Genomic DNA, 12,547 nt, shown 5'->3' with positions numbered 1-12,547 from the left:
CCACCCTGTATGATTCACAAGACGGCGCAATGTGCCTAAGTCAGCTGTGGGACTGGAATGCGCATGAGTCCAATTGTGGGCATGTGTACAGGCTACTATCGCTACTGGTGCCGGACATGCGGGGAGGGGAGGGCAGGGTGGGGTACAGTTTTTTCTTTATATTTTAGTTGGGTTATTGGCAATGTATTGTGCATTGATAGATTTGAGTACTCAGGGTAGGCTGTAGTTAGACACTGGATGAGGGACCACAAGCTGGAAGTATTCACACTGGTTTGCAATAGGAGATTCAATTGCAAAGGTTAAATTACTCACATGATGCTTCGACACTGTAACTGTGTATTCTACTATGCTGTCTGAGACTGTATGTCATTATGCCACGTATGATTATGATATCGTATCATGTTTTGTTGTTTATTTGAATGGTTGTGTAAAATCAATAAAAAACAGATTTAAAAAAAAAAAAAAAAACTAGAATTGGCGTATCCTCATCCAATACCCCATGATAGACATAGGATGCTGACTCCTTAGTACCTGAAGAACTCAGGAAAAAATATGTGCAACAATGGACTTTAAAACAGGCTACTGCTTTACATATAGAAAACAAGCAGGGTGGGGGAAATAATCTATTTTTATGTGATTTCTTTAGGAACGAGCCTCAACTACAAACTCAATATTCTTTAAAGCCTGAAGCTAAATGTGATCTGAAATCTATTTCAAATCAGCTACAATATTAGGTTGTTATCGTGCCCTGCCTTTTCACCATAAACTCTCTTCATTTTCTGGTGTTAAAACCTGAACTTTCATATATAGAATAGTATTAGATTATAGAAATTTTTGAGAATGCTCACAGTACCAGACTAATGACTAATCTAGTCAGGAAAAAGTATAAGATGACGTTAGATATAACTAAGAGTTTTTTAGCCATAATATCTTGACTGAATCCCAAAATCAAACTGCCTTTTCATTCAGATGATTTAAATATGGCTATATAAGATGGCCTCATTGGTACATGAATAGCCCTGGGCTCTTTGCAGCAAGGATTATCAAGATCTATCAAGATCCAAAGGTGCTATCAAATCAAATCAAATCAGGGATATTTATTGAGCGCACATGTTACCCAAATGTCTCATGGCGCTGATGGACAGCTCTGACTTTCCGGCTAGAGAGAATATCTTACAAGTTTTAATGGTCGAACAGCCATATTTTTAGCTCCCTACGGAATCAACTGTGATAAGTTGCAGTGCGTAGGTGGGGGGTCATTTGTTCCAGAGGGTGGGCGCCAAGAAGGAAAATGATTTTCCGCCATTTTCAGCAGTGCGGACTCTAAGAGGGGTAAGGAGAGATTTGTTACTGGACCTTAATGGCCTACGAGGCTGGTGCCAGCTGAGTCTCTTTGCCAAGTAGCTGGGGCACCTACCATACATAATCATATGTGCTAGGCAGAGAGTTTTGAATCTGGTTCTCTTCCTTACAGGAAGCCAGTGAAGGAGTTTTAAGCTGGGTGCTGAGGGTGTTCCAGACGGAAGATTCACACAAGCCTGGCCGCTGTATTTTGCAGAAACTTTAGTCTGGACAGCAGATCTTCATTTATTGGTGTCAACAAGGCATTCCCATAGTCCATCCGGCTAATGATCAATCCCTATCATATATAGATGACATTTGTATTACAAACGATGACTTGACTGAACACTTGCTTAGGGTGTGCAGGATAGTTATGCTCTTAGCCCGACATAGGTGTAAAATTAATTTTAGGATATCTAAAATTGCATATCTCAATGTGATTTTCCTTGGGTACAAGTTATCCAGTGATAATAAAGGATTGACACTTAACCTCTTGCAGAAGTTTGCTACTTTACAGCCAACAACTACATTAAATAAGTTACAAGCCTTGATGGGGTTTCTTAACTTTGGAAGAGCAAACTTGCCATGTTGCTTAGTGGGTAAATAATTACGCCAACATTTTCTGAAAAGAAATGGACCAAAATGCCTACAGCTCTCTTGTGTGAACTGCAAGTAGACATGTTAGGGACTATATATTTGCAGGGAGAACAAAACAAACCTAGTAACAAGGGTTGTTCTTAGCACTTGAGACTACACATATGTGGTAAACAATGACGGACAGTTAACTCACATAGCGTGTAGGTCACTCACACTTGTTTCCTCTGCTGAGAAATGATTTACTCCTACTAAGTAAATTCTCACTGCAGTACTAACAGCTATTCTGAAGGAGCATTCTCTAGCACAGAAAAAAACACATTCATATAATTCCCTTATACCTCATACACCAGTATGATTTTCCCCTAACCGGGGCAGACTGCACCGCTGAATATACTCCATAAGCCCAGATAGATTAATTACTTGAGGCTGGCTATATAACTCCTGATATAACAGAGAGAACTGCTCCATAATAGATTTGGGATTTGCTGAGACGATACCGACCATGCCTTTGATAGATTGAACAGTACATTTCGATTCACTATCGGAAATTTTATGAGTTAAAACTTGACCTACCCTTTCCCCATACTCGTATTTTAAAGCTTTATTTTCAGCATACCTGTGTGCTATTTGTTCTTTCAGCCCGTGTCGGAGCAAAGACTGTTTTTCAATTAGTTGAAAATAAATGGCCTGCTTGTCAGCCCCTCCTTGGACAATCTTCTGAGCATGTACAATTCCAAGTTGAAGAATAGCTTGATGCAATAGCTGATCATCTTTCAAAGCAGCACTGTTTTGTATGAGAATATACTGAAGCATGATACCCCAAACGAATGCCTTCATTGCATCCCAGACAGTGAAGCCGTACATGCATTTTCAACAAAGAACTCCATGAGCAAACCTGAGACATGTCTACCATAGTTGCCATTAGAAACAAGATGGCGGGGAAATGAAAACGCAGAACATCCAGCGCCAACCTCAGTAGGACCGAATGAAAATAAAATGGGATTGTGGTTAGAGACAATCCTCGGGCATACATATATTTCTGCACTTTCTACAAAAAGGCCTCCCAGCAAAAACCATGCCAATCCTATGAAGTGTTTAGAGGACACGAATAAAAAGTATACCCGGGTTTGACCGAATGTAAGATCCTCCATGCACAAAGCCCATATAGCTGAATCAGATTGTTAATTGATGTCCCAGTTCTGGGCATACAAGGGGTAGTGGTATGATTAGTAGAATCGATGCAATAATTCATTACACAATTAAAATCACCCATTACAATCCTTTCTCCAACTCAATCTAACAGTTCCAAGAAAAACATGTTCAATAGTTCCGGATCGGCAACATTTGGCCCAAAGACCACACATATAACACATTTCTGGAAGTATAATACCAACTGTACAATGCCACATACCCCCTTGAATCCGCAGCAGTTTTCAGGACCTTACATTCGGAATTCTTTGCAGATAATATAGCTATCTCTGTATAGAAACAGATTGTGAAGTGCAGATGGTTATATCATAACCCAACTGCCTAAGTAATAAACGATCTTTATATGTCAAATAGGTCTATGTCAATGCTAGCAACTGAGGTTTATACATCCCTATTTCCTTCTGCACCAACTGCTGCTTACTCCGTGAGCTTAGACCAGAGACATTCCAGCACATACATTTTATCCAAGCCATGAGACTAAGTAATTACGCTGAGTGACCATCCATGTTCTAGACCATAGTTTCTGACAAGCTAAGAAATGCACTACTTGTATGTTTGACATAATAAGAACATTCAGACTTATTTTACTAACCACCCTACCCCCCCCAAAAGAAACACTACATTCCAGTCTAAGTGCTGTGAACGAACATTTGTCAAACTTTTGACATGAACTGAGGACAAAGATTTGAGTGACTTTCTATGGGGTCCATACCCCTGGATATATAAGCTGTTCATATTCACTTTGATATCACCTTAATGAAAAAAGTGCTAAGAGAACAATTGATGGACAGAATGTTGAACAATGTCAAACATTGGCCCCAGTTTAGAGATCTCGGTCTAAATCCATCGTTTATTTGCACCCCGTGCCATTCCAGTTTGAACCCAGCCATACCCCAAAACCGGTCTCAGGATACTTGTTTCTTGTCCAGGGGGGGCCTGGCTAGGAAGTTTGGGCTGGACTGCTCCCATGTGGAGTAGGGTCAAGACTTATTTGCATATGGCTCAGTCCAAACTAGGGTGGTCCAAACTGGGGTGGTGTAGTGTGCAAAAGAACAATGGATTTAACCCAGGTCTCTTGACTGGAGGTGATGTTTGATTCATTCAGCATTTCGTCCATCCTATGTTGCTGCAGCATTAGTGAAGAAAAGGCATACTCTGAGAGAGAATATGCAGAAAGAATTAGAGAAATTTATAAACAGAAAATGCAGACTACATTTGAAGTTATTCACAATGATTTTCAAACAGTCTCAAAACAAGTATACATAATTTCAACCATGACCTTTTCCACCCTCAATCTCTCCAGAGAAGATTTGAATATTTTACAACAGGAGCAAGCTCAAATGTGGACAATAACACAGTTGAATTGGGATTTCAAACTTCGCACACCAAAAAAGTGCCCTAGGAACTCATGAACTAATCTGCAGTCTCTGAATCCTATCATTTTACCTCGAAGCTGATAGCGATCTCAAATAGGAGACATTTTAAACTCTCTTGTCCATAGCATTTTCTGTGGCAGAAGATGCACATTGCGTGTGGCTCATATATGGAGAAATTTCCCTGCCAATAACTGCTTTTCATTTCTATTACTGCCTGAAACAAACCTAGTTAGGCTGGTATGAAAAAATACATAATGCTTTCCTTTACAATGGCTGGAAATTCCAATGAATTCCATTGTTGGACAAAAGATGATCCTGCATTCATAAGCACATTTGCATGCACTAACCCACCAGGACACTCACTCCTCTATGATTCTATCAGACTGCAAGGGACTTCTAATCTTTGAAGCCTGGCCTTGCTTGTAAATTACTTGCAGCGCCTGCTCCATTCATTCCTTCTTATCATAAACTTCTAGGAAATGGTTTGCATCTAATTAGAACAAAGAAAAGGCACTGTGGGTTAACTCCTGGTTAAATTTTCATGTTAACTGTAAAACAAACAGTAAAATGCTGTGGTGCTAAATTGCATCTATTTCCAAAGAAGTTGTTTGAAAGTGTTCCATGGCCAAACAATAGAGATGTTAAATATGTGCTTTGATAAGTAAAATAAGATTGTTGACTTTTTTCAAACAGAAAGAGGTGTCTTTAACCTCTGCTGACACGCCATTTGGCCTGCAAACAGCCTGGTCTGCTTCTGAAATTCATCAGCTTCTCCAGATAAAATCTACAAAGTACTTTCAGATGAAATGAAATGACAAAGATTTATAGAGTGCAACAAATATCCAAAGGCGTCAAGGCGCTAGAGAAGAGAGAGTCCAGGAAGAGATGGGGTCAGCAGGAAGAGAGGCTATAAAATTAGAGAGAAAGACTGGACTTCACTTAAAGGATGAAAAGCCAGGTTTTCAAGGCTTTTCAAAAGGCAGCATGGACCTGAAGGCTACTGACAGAGTGTGGAAGGGAGTTCCAGAGTTTTGCTGCAGCCTCTGAAAAGTGGGTTTTTGAAAGGCAGCATGGACCTAAAGACTACCGATATAGAGTGTGAAAGGAAGTTCCAGAGTTTTGTTGTAGCCACTGAAAAGGCTCTGGCTCCCAATCTGGTATTCTGGATTTTAGGACAAGCCACAAGATTATGGCTAGCTGTCGGGGTTGTCTAGATGGAATGCACTACGAGAATATATGATGTTACAACAAAAAAACAAAAACAACGCATGCTTTTACAATGCGGTTTTTACATTGCATATACCATTATATCGCATGATTTTACAACGCAAACCATTACAACACATTTTTTAAAACTACCATTACAACGCATTCCATTACAACACATACCATTACAACGCATAATACTTTTAGGGCTACAGTAGGGTAAGTTTTGGATAGTGAAGGGGTAAAAAATACTATTCCCACTCCAGTGAGTGCAACAGTAGCGTAAGTATTGGATAGTGTGGGGGTAAAAATTACCATTCCCACTCCAGTGAGTGCAGCATTAGGGAAAGTGTTGGATAGTGTAGGGGTAAAAATTACTATTCCCATCTACCCTAAAACCCATACCCACCCTAAAACTAAAAAATCTCCTTTACTTACCTTATAATGCGTTGTAATGGCATGCGTTGTAATGGTATGCGTTGTAATGGCATGTGTTGTAGTTACATGCATTGTAATGGCATGCGTTGTAATGGCATGCGATGTAAAGGCAGTTGCATTGTAACAGTTGCGTTGTAAAAGCAGTGCAATGTAATGACTGCGTTGTAATGGATGTTTCCCGTACTACGAGAACATGGCTTTTAATTCCTCTAGGCCTGGTGTTTGTAAATCACTATGAACAATACATAGTACTTTAAAGGTGATGCCTTTGTTCACAGGTTTGCAATGCAGTTTGGAAATCCCCCACGAGACTCATTGATATTTGGGGATGTCAAGTATCAGTCTTCTGTACCAGCTGTAGCTTGACTAGTGCTGATTTGTAGATCTCAAGGTAGAGTGCATTGCAATAGCCAACCTTGAAGAGATCAGGGCTAGAGCAACTTGCTTGGTAGCCTGCAGAGGAAGAAAAGGAAACACCTTCTGATGGTCCAAAAACAGGTTGACACTGTATTGTTGACCTGAAAGTCAAATGACAGATTTGCTGACTTGTTGTACACCATCTTCCTTACATCAATTGCAAAGGACATAGTTCATGTTTTCAAGACATTTGGATCTGGCCTATTACACAGGCTTTAAGACTATTTGTTTTATTAATTCCTTCCTTCTTCAGTTAATTGTTTTGAAATCTGTTTGGTGGAGTTTCAACTACACTGCTGTTGGTTGTACAATTCTTCATCTTCTTCCTAGTAAAGAAATAAGGCCATCATGAATGCTAGTGAGAATGTAGGTAGCGTCTTCTGAAACAATGGTATTTTACTTTGAAGGAAAATTCTTGAACAAAATAAGTGACTTCTCAAATCACCAATTTTAATTTCCTCAAGTAAGACCTGCACTCTAGTGCATGCACTGTTTTGAAATGATTTACATGGATTTAAATGGATGTGCCACTAGACAACCACCTTTAGTGTTCCTTAACACGAGAGAAGTAATGCGACCAATGTAAATGCAGCAAGAATATTGTACTGTAATGCAGTTAGTAATCATCAGACCAGCTATGTATGATAATCCTCCAGTGTCAACAGCACCCACACCATTGCCATTGATGCTGACTCTGATGAGAGTCAGACAACCAACAGTATTTGCATCTGCTGAATCAATTAATGTTGTTTTGCAAAATGCAAAAGCTTGATCTTGAATGGGCTTTACAACATTAGATCTAATTGAAGCCATTGGGTAGTGTTTCAGGGTTTAGGGTAGTGTTGGGGGTCATGCAGGGTAGTGTTTGAGTGTAGGGACCAGACTGGGGGTAGAGGGAGGGTCGTGCAGGGGGTAGTGTTTTAGGGTTCAGGGTAGTGTTGTGGTGTTTGTGTAGTGTAGAGTAGTGTTTCAGGGTTTAGGGTAGTGTTGGGGGTCGTGCAGGGTAGTGTTTGAGTGTAGGGATGGGACTGGGGGGAGGGTCGTGCTGGGGGTAGTGTTTTAGGGTTTAGGGTAGTGTCGGGGGGTCATGCAGGGTAGTGTTTGAGTGTAGGGACAGGACTGGGGTAACGGGAGGGTCGTGCTGGGGGTAGTGTTTTAGGGTTTAGGGTAGTGTTGTGGTGTTTGTGTAGTATAGAGTAGGGTTTTAGAGTTTAGTATAGTGTTGGGGGTCTTGCAGGGTATTGTAAATGTAGGGAGAGGACTGAGGGTCAGGGAGGGTCGTGCAGGGGTACTAAATTAGGGTTTAGGGTAGGGCAGGGTAGAGTCACTTACCTTTCAAACTTTTACCATGAGCATACCTTTACCACGCATGCCTTTGCATTGTAATGGCATGCGTGCTAAAGGTATAGTCTTGGTAAAAGTTTGTGTTGCAATGGTATGTCGTTGTCATTGACATCGCATAGTAATACCCGCGTTGTAATGGCACACGTTGTATTAATATGCGATGTAATGAGTCATATTTGTGCGTATATGCATATACAAATGTATTCATCACAAATATTTTCATATCATTTCTGGAATGTTATCATTATAATGTTTTTTTCCTTTTAAGTATTCCCCTTTTCCGAATTATATATGTTGATTGTTAAATGTAAATGTCAAAATATGAAATACACATGTAATCATACCATTATTCATTGCCACATGATAGTCAGATTTGCTTGAATAAATTCATGTTATTTTGTATAAATCTAATATCTTGTTCTAGTGATTATTTTAAATGGTAGGCAAGGTTTCATGGAAGTTGATAAATTCAATTCTTGTTTGTTGATTTTAAACAAAAAGCATGATATCACAGAATGTAAGTAAGTAAGAGAGAATGGTTGCCTTTTCTGTTAATTGTTTATTCTGAAGGATTCAATAATGTATAGACACATTATATAAACTAAGAAAAGAGTGTGAAAAGATAAAGGGGGCTTTGTGTCAGAGACTCGAGACAGAGGCCATGCAGAATTGTATCATCTTCCTTTGATACCGGAAGGAAGACATAGCCCCCACTCTGTGGACTTATTGGTCTTCCTTCCAGTGCAGATGAGAAGAGCAGATTTTGCTATTTCACTGAACTTTGGCTTAATTGTTCAGAGGAGCTATGCAGGTGTTAACTATCTTTGAAACTCAGAATTACGCTTCCCCTTTAGTGTTAGGGGTAGTTTAATTAGCCAAAGGGATATGGGTGGGGCTAAAGATTCCAATGTAAAAGAAAATAATCTTATAATTTCAGCAATATGTTACAGTAATATATATTGTTCATTCTCTCTATAATTTTGTCTTTCCTATATTATTGATATTAACAATAGTAACTACCCATATCATGTGCACTAGGATAGGATTTTGATTTTCAAGTAAATCTATAAAACATATCCCTGGTTTCCTAGTGTTCTTCACTGTGGCCTTCCATTATGAAAGAGGGTTTGGATTCCACAAATTGTCCATGTGATATCTCATAGGACTGATTGTTATCTACAAATCATTCCATTCATATAATGCTTAGTGGATTGTGGGGTGGTTGAAGTCCATCTGGCTTGCTGTCTCGGATTGGCACACTGACAAAGTTTTTGGTGCCGGGTGTCTGAAAAGCGTATTCCTGGGCCCTGTTCTGTAGTTATCTTGCAAAAAGTGGGTTCAAACGCCCATTGATCCCTGGAGCAATATCTATTACATGGCTCCTGGTATGTAATTGATTTAAGTGCTGTGAAGTTTGATAATATTTGAGTGCCCATCACTCCATTCTGTCTACTTTTATTTATTTGTTTACTTCCTTCAACTCTGGTGAAATAACATCCTCATATCTGTGTTTCTGTGATGAAGACCCTGTTGGCCCGCTTCACAAAGTTATTTGTGCACTAAAGTTGCACTTGAGCACAAATATAGGTATGAGTGCAGAATACTGTTGTGGATTTACTGACTCAAGAAGGAGGAGATTTTACCATTTTTGAATGGGATTTACTGACATGAAAAATGCATGGTGGAAATTCTGTGTGTGAGCAAATCTGCTCTTATTAGTAGGATTGTTGACATATAATTATGTGCCTATCAGCAAAAGCTGCCAAGCACACACATATGTGCCCTTGTGGGCAGTTTGAGGTCAATTGTAATTCAGGTCACAGGGCGGGAATGGGAGGGAAACAATGAAACTGTCAGGGGTGCTGTATAAGAGCTTTCTTAATTTCAAACGGTTACTCCAGAGACTACTCACTAAAAACTTTAACAGTCGCAGCATCCATGCATTATTCACGAAATTCTTTATGAATTCCTGGAAAGTCAGAAATTGGTAAAAGAAAATGGAGCAAATACTCAAATAATTTTTGAATTTTCCTAAGGATAATTCTGTTAACAAGCATCATTGTTGGGCTTCTCTGGAAAATATTGGTATCCACTCCATTCCACTTTGTTCAAGAGAAATAACTGAAGACTACCGTTCCCAGAATGCATGGTTGTCAAATGGAGTGAAAACTAGTTCTCCTGCCCATTGGGAGGAAAAATGCCAAACCTAGCATACTGTTATTTCTGAATTTTTCTTACTTGAAAAAATTACTAAAATCGCTGAAACGATGAATGTTTTTGTATTCAATGTAATAACTATTCTGTGAGCCCGATCTCTAACAAATGGATCATGGCCATTTACATCGTCTTCGAAAATCCATGTTTTTTCAAGGAATCAAACAAGAAAGTAGTATATAATGACTCCTATAAGTATCATTGTCAATTAGTTAATTGTTACTAAGTATTGTTGCAACAGGTTTCTTACCTATTATTTGCTATAGAGATTTACTTAGGTTTTTCGCACCCTGTAACCTAATAAGAATGTCACAATGGCATTTGTACCCCTCCACATCCAGGCACTTTGTCCTCAACCTTCTCTCAATAAACATGTATGTCATAGCATAAAGGGATTCCCTGTTATATTGACATAGTAATTTTAACTGTACTGTAACTAGTAAAACACTGAGGTTCAGATTTACTATCCAATACACAAAGAAGAGCGCTGCATGAAAAATTGCTGTGCTAAGGGGGGAATCACGCACTGATCACAGGTCTGGCCAGTCCTCCCCAATGCATCATGGTAAATGCAGTTCAAGACAGTCCTTAACATATATTTTATTGTGGTCTCTTGAGGGTTGAAGTGCAGCCACTGCTGGCCGCCCTTGACACCAGTGTTTCATTCTTCTGAACTCTTCAGTAGACAAAAGAGTCTGTTGTGGTAAATGTACCTACTGCTTAGTGTCTGTGTGTCTATATAAGGGGTGAAGTTACTCAGGTCACAGGTCTATCCCAGTCCTCCCCAGTGCATCTTGGTAAATGCAGTTCAAGATAGTCCGTAACATAGCATTTTATGTTATGGACTATCTTGAACTGCATTTACCATTTACTATTTACCAAGCTTGAGTGTTACAGCACAGCTAGTGCTGGTAGCCCTCGACACCAGCATTTCATTCTTCTGAACTCTCCATCAGGGCTGAGAGACTATTGGGGGAACATGACCACCTGGTTAGAGTCTGTGGATGAGTGCCACACTGCTCCCAGGTTCAGACTCCTGGCTCTGCAAACAGTTCACCAGCCTCCCCAAGGAGGAGGAGCGCATGTGTACATTGCTCTGTGTTGTGAGAAAATAAAGAAGAGAAGTACCAGATTTAGCAAGAGTCAACTACCGATGATGACAAAGGTAGCACTCCTGGATTAAAATGGCTGTTCTGCATGACATAAGCCTCATACTATGGAGCATAGGCCACTCAGCGGTGTCTAAGGTACGATTTGTACTTGAGGTTCAAACTCCAGTAAAAAATCCTAAATGTAGACAATAGCACAGGGGTCAGACTTGTAAAATGTGTGCTTCAGAATAAAGCATACATTTTATACATAGGTATATCGGACAGTACACTGCTGACCCCCTGCTTGCGACTGCATTCACCTGGATTTAAGATTTTGTTGAAAACCAGATGAAACTATTTTACTAGACATGGCTTTTGCACCGAAACCTACATTTTTATACTGACTCGTCCAAGACAGGGCCCGCTTGGCACACTTAACAGGAGGTTGCCACAAAGCAGTTTTGGTGGTGCGAGTGGGGCAATTTGTGTGCAATATGGATTTTGCACGTAAAAGTTGATATTTGGGCTGCTTGCATAGCATTGCTCCGCTAAGCATCAGTGGAAACCTTTGGTATATCTGGGCCTTTAAATGTTTTAGTTCTGCAGTATATTTACAGATATACCCCTTATCTGGTTTGGCTTACGGACAAATGCAATGCAGGGCCTGTTTTCAAACTTGGACTCTCCTCTGGAGCTGGATAAGTCATCTCTCTGCAAACATAAGCACATGTCTTTCTTCACATCTCTGCATTTTTTGCAGAGATCAGTGGTGGAAAGGTCCACATTTGTGTACAGTTGTTATCCATACTACTGCCTCTACTAAAACATCTGCAGCCTGTAACCCTGACCATAACCTCTAAATCTACCTTTTCATATTCTTTTCATAGGCTCTTGTCAATGGCCAAGGAGCTTCAAGAAAGAGAGTTTTCAGCAAACAAAAACAAAACAGGGGAAACTCAACCCAGATTAAGCGGCAGAGGATAATACAATTTGCTCATTCTCATTCTGCTGCCCAGACCGAAGTTGAATTCATTTCACTTTATCTTTATTCATGTTGTTTAAACATAACATTCATTAGGATTGTGAACTGCAACAGACAGAGAAGAACAAAACTGGTCGCCAATTTTGGTGGGCATCTGTTCCCACAAGGGACAGCCCGCTGCCAAGTCTGCTTCATGTCATTTTTTCCCTGAATTTAGTTCAAACACGATCCATCCGTTTATGAAATGTTTGATCAAACTTATTGCTAAGTGAGTGAAACATTTATTTGCTTTAACAAATAAATAGTCCACGTTACTAAACCGCTAATTGTGG

This window comes from Triturus cristatus, chromosome 9 (genome assembly GCF_964204655.1).
Source record: "Triturus cristatus chromosome 9, aTriCri1.1, whole genome shotgun sequence".
Lineage (NCBI taxonomy): Eukaryota > Metazoa > Chordata > Amphibia > Caudata > Salamandridae > Triturus > Triturus cristatus.
This window is presented reverse-complemented; position numbering follows the sequence as displayed.